The sequence below is a fragment of the Carya illinoinensis genome, chromosome 13 (genome assembly GCF_018687715.1).
Source record: "Carya illinoinensis cultivar Pawnee chromosome 13, C.illinoinensisPawnee_v1, whole genome shotgun sequence".
NCBI classification, from domain to species: Eukaryota; Viridiplantae; Streptophyta; class Magnoliopsida; order Fagales; family Juglandaceae; genus Carya; species Carya illinoinensis.
The window spans coordinates 30,327,861-30,337,679 of NC_056764.1; the positions used below are offsets into that span (position 1 = coordinate 30,327,861).

The 9,819-nt window shown below is 36.8% G+C and overlaps 1 pseudogene; it reads right to left on the reverse strand.

The window, feature by feature from the left end:
* Nucleotides 1-2,784: 2,784 nt before the first annotated feature.
* On the reverse strand, nucleotides 2,785-6,713 carry LOC122291747 (annotated as a pseudogene).
* Between the last annotated feature and the right edge of the window lie 3,106 nt (nucleotides 6,714-9,819).

Genomic DNA, 9,819 nt, shown 5'->3' on the forward strand with positions numbered 1-9,819 from the left:
TAGTGTATCCATTTTTTTTTTTTATAAAAAGCTTGTACAGTTAAGGTTGAGAATAACTTATAACCGGTATCTCCTACATGTGCTTTTTATCGGAGACAATGAGAACATGCCACGTAAGGGTAGATAAAAAAAAATCCCAAGTCTCCACGTTGCAGGGCATAACCCCCCTCTCGACCCCCCTCTCATTGCTCTCTCTCTCCTTCCCTCTCTCCCCTTCCGTCCCTTTCCTGTACAAAATTCCTAATCCAAAATCACCTCTCTCCTTCACTCTCTCTCCATTGAGGACTTTTTGTACTTGGGTAGTTTCACATCGCCGGGGGGGGGGGGGGGGGGGGGGGGGGGGGGGTTCACATGGGACTAACATTCAACTTAAAATTTGAGTGGTAGTTTCACTTCGTCAATTGTAAGATTTTCATCTTTTATATTTTGATTTTCATCTTTTCTTTTCCTGACTATTAGGATTTTATTTTTTCTAATCCCCATGAATGATCTCTTGGCTTCGGGTGCCAAACAAGGAGGGCTTAACGGCATGATTATGACTAGACATTGTGAACTTGAATGTTCGATTGGGTTTGGATTTTTGCTTTCTGGGGGAGCGTTTGATTCTGGAAAGAATTAATGGGTTTATATCAACAAATTAATCAAGTCGGTGAAGGCATGCAATAAAGAAGACGGACATGAGAAAGGAGCAAAGAATGGCTTTGTTGGATTGGAGAAAGCAATTATTTATGTGTAAGGATTTGGAGTATTTGCAATGGCGTGCTGTTTCGTTCTACAGAAGGAATGGATGAGTGAGATTTGATACAAATTAAAGATTATTGGGGTGAGGCCCAGAAGTTGAAGGGGAGAGAGAGGTGATTTCGGATTAAGGATTTCATGAAGGAGAGTGAAGGAGAGGGACGAAAGGAGGGGGATCTCCTGCAGCGCAGACACTTGGATTTTTTATCAACTCCTTACGTGTCATGTTCCCATTTGACTTCGATAAAAGTTAATTATAAGAGACACCAGCCCAAAGCGCTTCTCTTTAAGGTTTATTCCTAACATTACCCTTTCTAGTTACACCCGATTTCATACATCAATTGTGGTGCTTGGGCCGGACAGGTAATTAACTAGAAATTGTATGTTTCAAACTTATCTTACAGAAACTGTCTTGATAGTGATAGAATGCAAGTGACAAAATGAAAATATTATACTAAAGTAGACAATATCCAATTATCCAGCAAATAAATAGTAAAGTAGGAAAGAACTCTTTTTTAAAAAAAAAAAAATCAGTTCGTGGAAAAAAAAAATCAGTAATTTTTTTTATTTTTCCTATTGGCAGTACATCATAATTCAAAACATGAACGACCTTTTTTCACCCAACATCATTTTTAGATTCTGATATGCTGCATAAATTCCATATATATGCACCATACATCGATGGCAAAGAACATAATAACAATATAACCATTTATTAAAAATAGTAGGCATTGAATCCCGCAATGTTCAACTGAAAAATGTAGGGAGCATACAAGAAGGATCTGATATGCCTTGAGTTTCATTCTCTTACACCTGGAAGCCCAAAACTAAAAGGCGAGATCGTCCTCACTAGCATACTTGGTGTTCAACTGAATCAGTCAAAGTGATGGGACTTAGAGCTGTTGTAGTCATTCTCATATTTTGTAGATTCCTTTTCTTTACCAGCCTAAAGTTCAAGGAGAAAGCTTCACCCTGCCTTCCATCACTTTACACGAAGTGAACTCTACAACATCTCAATCGTTCAGGAAAACACGACTTTTTTCCTTCCAAGAGGCACCAACCTCTCCATTCATTGTCTTCACAACTCCCTGATGTATTATTAGAGTCAGCGTCTGACACTGTTCTGATTATAAGCTTTTATGTCAAAAAGTAAATAAGATGATGAAATAGGGATTAAGTTCACATACCAGCAGTCAAGCATGGGCATAAACCATGTATCTTGAATTTGAGCTCTTACATCAATTTCTTTCAGCCATGATGAGTGACTTGAGCTCTTGCACTGAGACTGATGTTGCATGTGTTTTTAATGCAGTCAATTAAATTGTTATGTGGTCCAAGCTGAACTTCGTGGCATCACTTCCCTCAATAGCAAATTGTTCCACACACATGTCATTAACTGCCAAAACTTCACCACCCACAACCTCAGTATAATCGCTCCATCTAGTAGTTCCAACACGGATGGCATGCATATCAGAACATACAGTCTTGTCACTGACTCACTGTATCCAACATCAAATTTTTTTTACAAGTAATAAAAGAATTTTATTATCAAGTAAATAGGCATAACCCAAGTACACAAGAAGTATATAAGAAAAAATACATAAATAGAAACTAGAAACTAGAAAAGGCTAAAAGCAAAATTTGAACCAGAGATGATTGTATTTCCATTGGACAAGGGACAATCCATATCACCATCTCTAATGTCACTTGTGGCCCCGGACATGGCCTAAGGTATATAATACATATGGATATGTGTGTGTGTATATATATATATATATATATATATCTATGATGCATTTGGAGAAACACGTAGTTCACAAAGAGATTTCAATAAAAGTAACATTTACAAACTGATGTGATTTGTAGTAATACATTAAATTGTAAAACTCTTCTTACTAAAAGTAGATCTAACTTATCACATCTAAACACATCAATTTATAAATTTTACTTTTATGGAATCCTTTTGTGAATCAGCACTTCTTATAATATCCGGATATCCCCACATGCATGTAGTAATGTCAATTCCCTGTAGCAATGTTGGCAGCAAGTAGAAGAACAAGAAGGATGAGAGTGGGATCTCTGTGATTGTCTATTTTGAAGCAAGATGCCCATTATGTCACCACCACAGCACACCAAAAAAGATTATAACTCCTGAGAAGAAAAGGGAAATATTTTAAATAAGTAAAAGGAACATTTGAACGTTAATACGGCATAATTTGTGAAACAGATGGATTGCCATCACTTAGAACTCTGAGCAATCAACCAAATCTGTCCTTAAGGAACTACAACAATAATATTAATTATAACATGCTTTTATAGAGCGACATCACAACAATGAAAAACCAGAATTTCCCACTAGAACTACAAGAAAACTATCAAAATGTCATTGGGCTTAAGCAATATCATTAATATATTTCACAAAATAAATTACAACAAAATGTTAAACTTAGATCCAACTCCGAGCTCTGCAAGTGTTAAGGTTGAAACGTGCCGCTTGCTAGCTAATGATTCTTCTCAGTTGACACTCCATTTTCAACTCGGTTCTCAAACCCATGATAAGGAACTTCAACCATGGGCCTAGGCACAGGACGTTCATTAAAGTCCATCGGAAAGAATTCAAAATCAGGGCCAAAGTTGAACTTGACTACACAATTTGGCTGATTTGGAAGAGTGTGCATTCAAGCAGCAGGGTAGTAGTAACCGCCACATAGATCTTTGAAAGCAACTCCTTGCCAGATCCCATTCTTGAAGAAAGATATCTCACTTCCTGCATAGAAGAGACAATGTTTTCATGCAAAGTGAATACAGGCTGTTCCAATGATAAAATATAGTTAAAATATTAACATCCTCAGTTTAACAAAGAAAAAAAAAATCAAACCTGCTTATTGTGTCACAAATTTAAAACAATGCTGAAAAAATGTGAAACAATATTTAATGTAATAGTCAGTCAAGGAGGCATCAATTTTACATCTGAAAAAGTCTCGTAGCCAGATGTGCTCACACTCAGTTAAGTTGGGTTTTTCAATTGCCACTGACCAAGGCCAGTTTCTTGGATCAGATTCGAGCATCTTGGCCACCAGACTCCCAACAATAACGCAAAGCTCTAGTTTCCTCTGATGCCAAAAGTTTAGATACTATTTATTTCAAACAACTTAATCAGATTAAAACCAAACTTGAATTTTGAAAGTTTGTAGCATGTTTGGGCTCTTGTAGTGCACAGAGGGCTCTCTCAATTACTGAGAGAGGCTCGTGTTGAAAACCACAATTCTTTTCTCCACTCATTCTTACTACAAGCCTTATGGTTCCAGTTTTGCAAGAAAAAGGGAACAGGAAATATGCCTAGGCTTGAATGAACCGTATGGGCAATCAACATGTAGATTTTGTTTAGTACAACAAAATAACAAGTGCAAACCAACAAGTAGGTGCAGTCAACCTGTGGATTATTTCCAGCCATAATCAGTCCACCACAAAAGCAGCCATTAAAGCAATTTCCAGTCAACCGCTTAGCTGACCCTGTGTTCCCAGTATGAGCGGAACATATATGTTCCATAATATGTGAAAACCATCTATGAATCAAGCTGACATGCTTCTCTCTAAAAAATTAATCACACAACTAAATATTTAAATCAATGAGGATGAAGCCATATTACAAAGCTCTAGTAAATCTTCACCATGTAAAAGTAAAATAAATAAAGTTCCATAATAAACACCATATATTCAAGCACTCATTTTGAGAACATGTAGAAGGTACGCATACAAAACTAAGAGGAACAAGGAAAGGAAGTGGAAGGCAGCACTTAAAATATGTAGGAAACAAGCAGAACTTAAGGACAGAAGCAACAAAAAATAAACTCTCTCTACAAAGAATATGTATGTGCTTGTCCACATGGCTAAATCATGGTTTCATGCAATCCATTGCTATAATGATTTTTACATTTGTTGTCAAACAAAGTATACATTCCATCCTCAGACTTCAAATTTGCTGCAGAAATACTTTTTTGTATTTTCTTTGATTTTATATATGATAAAAGGTCAATTTGGTTCTGAATTATGCTATTCCAACCCCAAGGAGTTGGCTCAAGTGGTAAAAGCCTTGGCCTTGGTGGTATGCTCCCTCTAGGTCTAAAGTTCAAATCATCTTGGGTGCAAACAATTCCTATGAGCCATCGGACTTTGAATTACCCAACGTGCACTAGCAGGAAACTCCTTGCCGAGTGCCAATGCAATCCTGGGATTCGTCGAGACTTTGTTCTTAGACACCCAATGCCAATAACAAGAAATTATGTTATTCCAAAACCATTAGATTGGTTCAATCTCAAAAATTCCAAGTTTATGTCCTACCTTTTCCTTCTAGTTTATATATACTGTCACAATTCCTTAAAATTAGTGCAAAATGCTTTAGATGAAAGCAATATTCAATAACTTGGAAGATATATGGCCAGAATACATGCCTAGAAAGAACTAGAAGATATACACTGATGTAGCCAATTCCAATTGATTGGCATTTAAGGCTTCATTTAATAAAGTACTCAATGAAATTCCAACATCAAACAACCAAGTGCCAAAACTACCATATACGCCTAATGACCACCCTTTTCCCATGCCACATGAACAGGCTCTTCATGCCCAACTTTAACATGATTAAAATTATGCCACGTTCTATTTGCTGCCTAGCTATTTGCTTGATCTCAAGCTCGATTCAGTTCTTAGCATGATGCAATACATTCGAATACAAGATTTTGGCAATCAATGACAAAACTATAGCCTTGATCTCCGAGATATGGCCAATCAACACTAATTGACAATAACATAACCAAGAAACAGCCAACAAATATTATCAAAATGAAGTAGAAATCTTTTTGAATGCACATAAATGCTCACCAACAATAGCTAGAAACAGGGATTTATTGTGAATCAAATATCTTCATGTCAGCTGTGGAGAGCAAGGCCACCTCATCAGCTTACAACTTACAAGTATAGATTTTCTAGAAATTTATATAGTACATGTTACAGGACGAAGAACCGCTTACCAGGCACCACTTTTGGGGCCTCCTCCTTGGCATCCGCGCGCATGCATACCTTTGCCCCTTATACAAAACCAAATGCGGGGGCTTTGGTGCGCACAAACCTCCCTCCGGCAAACTAATGTAGAACCCAATAACATCACCTTCCTTATACCCCTCTTCCCCATACTTCTTCCTCAACGCCTTGTGCACCTTGCTCCCATCAATGTCTCTGTACCCGAAATTGTTCCCGTTGTATCCAACAGGTGCCTAGAGGTCCACTTTCTCCGTGGACCAAGGTGTGTGGCCCAACTCTCCCAAACTCATAACTTTAATCTTGAAGTACCACACGCCCTCCACGACCCCTCTGGTCGCTCTAACCATCCTGTACCCTTTGGTGCTCTCGGCACTCAATCTGTTGTCGCTCAATCTGTAATGAGAACGGTTACAGATGGTCGGGGCGTTGTGGTGGCTATTCGACTTATTCTTCTTCTTGCCTTTGTGGGTCGACTTTGTAACCCACACGTTATTGTTCTTCTTCTTAGATTTCTTCACGGCGGTCCTAGTTGTTGGTAGTGTCGTCGTTGTAGCAGGGTTTGGGACAGCCTCCACTAGGGCAGCTTTACCTGGGATTAGAGGCTGGGTAGTGAGAGATGAGAGAGGTTTCTGCTTCTTGGGAGGAGGGTCTTCCTCGTCATCTTCTTCGTCATTGTTGTTGTTTGTAGTGTTAGTAGTGGTGGTATCGTTGTCGTTGTCGTTGGTGTTGGTGGTACCGTTGGGGATGGATGTGGGGGATTTGTTGGTGTCAGAGAAAGGTGGGTTGTCGGAGTCGGAGCTCATGGGCTCTGGTTTCGCGTTGTTTAGGGGTTCAGCGGCAGTATTATCGCCAGGTGGCGGTTCGCTGGTGGTGGGATTTATGAACTCGTCCACTTAGTCATCTTCCTCTCTGTAGATGGCTTGAAGGGAGTCCATGGCAGATGGGTTTAAACTTTGGAGTGAGTAGGGGTATTCCCCTCCGTCTCTCTCCGACTTTCGTTGGAGGCTTGCTTCTGAGGATAGAGTCGGAGATCAACGGTGGCGGAGAAAGTGAGAACGCAGTCCCGAGTACTCTTAGTTGGGCTTTCGATTTTGTGTAGCTTTGGTCTTTGTGGGTCGTTTAGCAGTTGGGCCGAGAGGCCTATTGGGCTTTTTTAACTCTATTTAGTTTTTTTTTTAGTTATTTCTTATAGGAATTGTTGCAAGCTTTTTTCCTTTAATTATAATTTTTATTCATACTCTGCTGTCTTTTCTTTACTTTCCATAATAAGGTACTAAAAATTTCAATTATTTTTCATGTATTTTTTTTTTAATTTTCAAAATTGGTATAAATTGAGAAATATAGTTATCTATGTTCTAAATTGAAAAAGTTTATAACTTGAGTTACAAATTGAAAAGAGAAATACTATAACTATAAAAAGATTTCACAAAATGAACTCACAAACTGATGTATCTAGATATCTTAATATGATATGTGTTAATATCGTGTTTTGCACATCTTTGGGCCAGGCACTAGTGACGAGAGTCTTCGACTTTGGGTTTGCACACACAGAAAAAAATACAAAGAGTCGGGGGCCTTAGTAGAAGCCAGGGAGTATTCGATTCCTAAATCAGTATCCTCTTAGTAATTTGTGTGAGAGAGTAAAGGAATTAGAGAGAGTTCTTCATACTTAGGAATTAGCTTTTATACTAGGATTCTAGGGATCAACTGCCCATATCTCGTGTCAATGGATATGTCCCCTCAACAGTTATTTAAGTAAAAAAATTTTAATACAGCGTGGCTCCCTGTCCTTTTTATCATGCAGGTGCGCGCCATTAGGTTTCTCCTCTTTTACCTTTCAGAAGATCAATGGCCTCACCGCGTTTCTCGCCCCACATTTGCCTGCACAGTACTATCTAAGGCTAGGCATCGTAGGGGAATGTCGAGGTAATGTGTCTCCACCTTCCTTACATTTTGGGGGTCTTTCCGCATGATTATGGTTATAAGCTGGCCTATAATGGGCCTAGGAGTTGCCCAATCGGGCTGAGCTCTCCATTTTTAGGCTTTTCTTTTGGGTCTTCGGCCCGAGAGGAAAAATTCATTTACAATATGTTTTATTATAAAATTATTTTTATTATAAAGTATATCTAATATATCATATTAAATCAAGGTTTTTTTGTTTTTTGGTTGAATCTCTTTATAATGGTAGAAAATATACTTGATACTTCACTAACGAAAAATATAATTTCTCCCGAAAGACATTACACTCTACTCTCCTAAAGTAGTACTCATTCAATAATATGACCTTTAAACTATTAAATTATCCCTTTATGCCTCAAACTACAACTTCTTTTATAATCTGTCTCTTCATTTGAGATATAGTTCATAAAATTATGTCATTTTACTTATTTTTTAAATCTATTTTAATTATTAGATCTAAAAGGCTGAAATAAATTGTGAATTATTTCACTTTTTTTTTAAATTTTTTATTTGGGGCATTTAAAGTTAATCAAGAAGGAAAAAGGTTTGTACTGCCTAAAGACTATTTACCCCTTCAACTAAACTCTTCTTTTTTTTTTTTTTTTAATTTTTTGATATTGGGGGATTTGGGGAGGGGGATCGAACCCAGAACCTCTCTAATAGATGCTAGGTCTTATGCCATCTGAGCCACATGCTCTTGGCCCCTTCAACTAAACTCATGATCACCTATATTTCAAATAATAAAATCTTATCAAATACATGAAATTATACCTTTAGGAAAATTTTGATAATTTGAAAATCGATGGAATATAATTTAAAGAGAATAAATTGAAATTTTCCTTTTGGTTTTTGCAAAAAACATATTCTATTTTTTTTTTATACAACGGACCAAAGTTTTCTATTTGAAGAATTGGACCGTATATCATCGGGTCATCAGACTCTTTAACTTTTGCAAAATATTCTAATGTGGGTAGACTTGTCTTCTTTATTTTATCACTTTCTATGTTGTCTTAATGCATTAGAACATAAACACAGTTATATTTCTTCTTTGTGTCCAAACAACCTTTTTCTTCATCTGAATCAAGCAAACTCCATGCTGATCTGCTTGGAAAGCTCTAGTATCCAGGGGGAGATGGTGAAAAACTTGATAGTTTTCTTTAGATTGAATGTTGTCTCCACCCAATACTTGGTGCTTAGCATAAAAATTCAAAATGCTACTTAATATATTTTCATATAATTTTTATGTCAATATATTGATATGTATTGCACGTCAATCTTTGAATTTATCATTTTGAAAATAAAAAATTATTTCATGATTGACAAACAATGTCACATCAATATATCGTGATAGGAATAGAAAAATAATGCTCTTGTAATGTATGAAAGGATGATGAAATATGAATTAAGACTTGGCATGCATGCAAGATCTTATATTGTTGAAGTAGAGAGAAATTCTTATAAATAATTTCACTGATAATCATGACCAATCTTTTCCTTAAATAAGTATAAATGATATTGCAATTAATAGCCTTTATATTAATTCTAACAACTTCAGTTATAACATTTATTTATTTCTAAACAAGCTTGCATATAATGAGTGTTACAAACATCTAAGGACGGTCTTTCCTATTGTCAATATACAAAATACTAGTAGGAATAATATCTAGTAGAATATTACAAAACAAAGAGTTTGGAGCTGCACATTACGCAATTGAATGCCCAAATCGATTTTAGGATTGATCTATCTTGTTAAAACTCCAGCCATTGTGAGATTTCAACGAGTTTGTAATATCGTCTGAGATTGGAGATATTTGCCAGATCACTTCCTCTTTATAAATAGAAGAAATCACTGAGAGTCTCCACTAGAGAGATGAAGGGATATTTGAGATGTTCTGCTATTTTGAAAGCTAATTTTGCTGCCAGTGGCTCTGCAGTTATTGGAATTGTAGTGAAATTTTTCTCAGTCTAAAGTAGAAAAAGAATGGTAAAAACCTCTCACAAATTAAATTTGTATATGTTTTGATGCAACAGTCAGAAACTCTTTCTCATTGGCCTGATCAACAGTTAATGTGAAGTCATCGA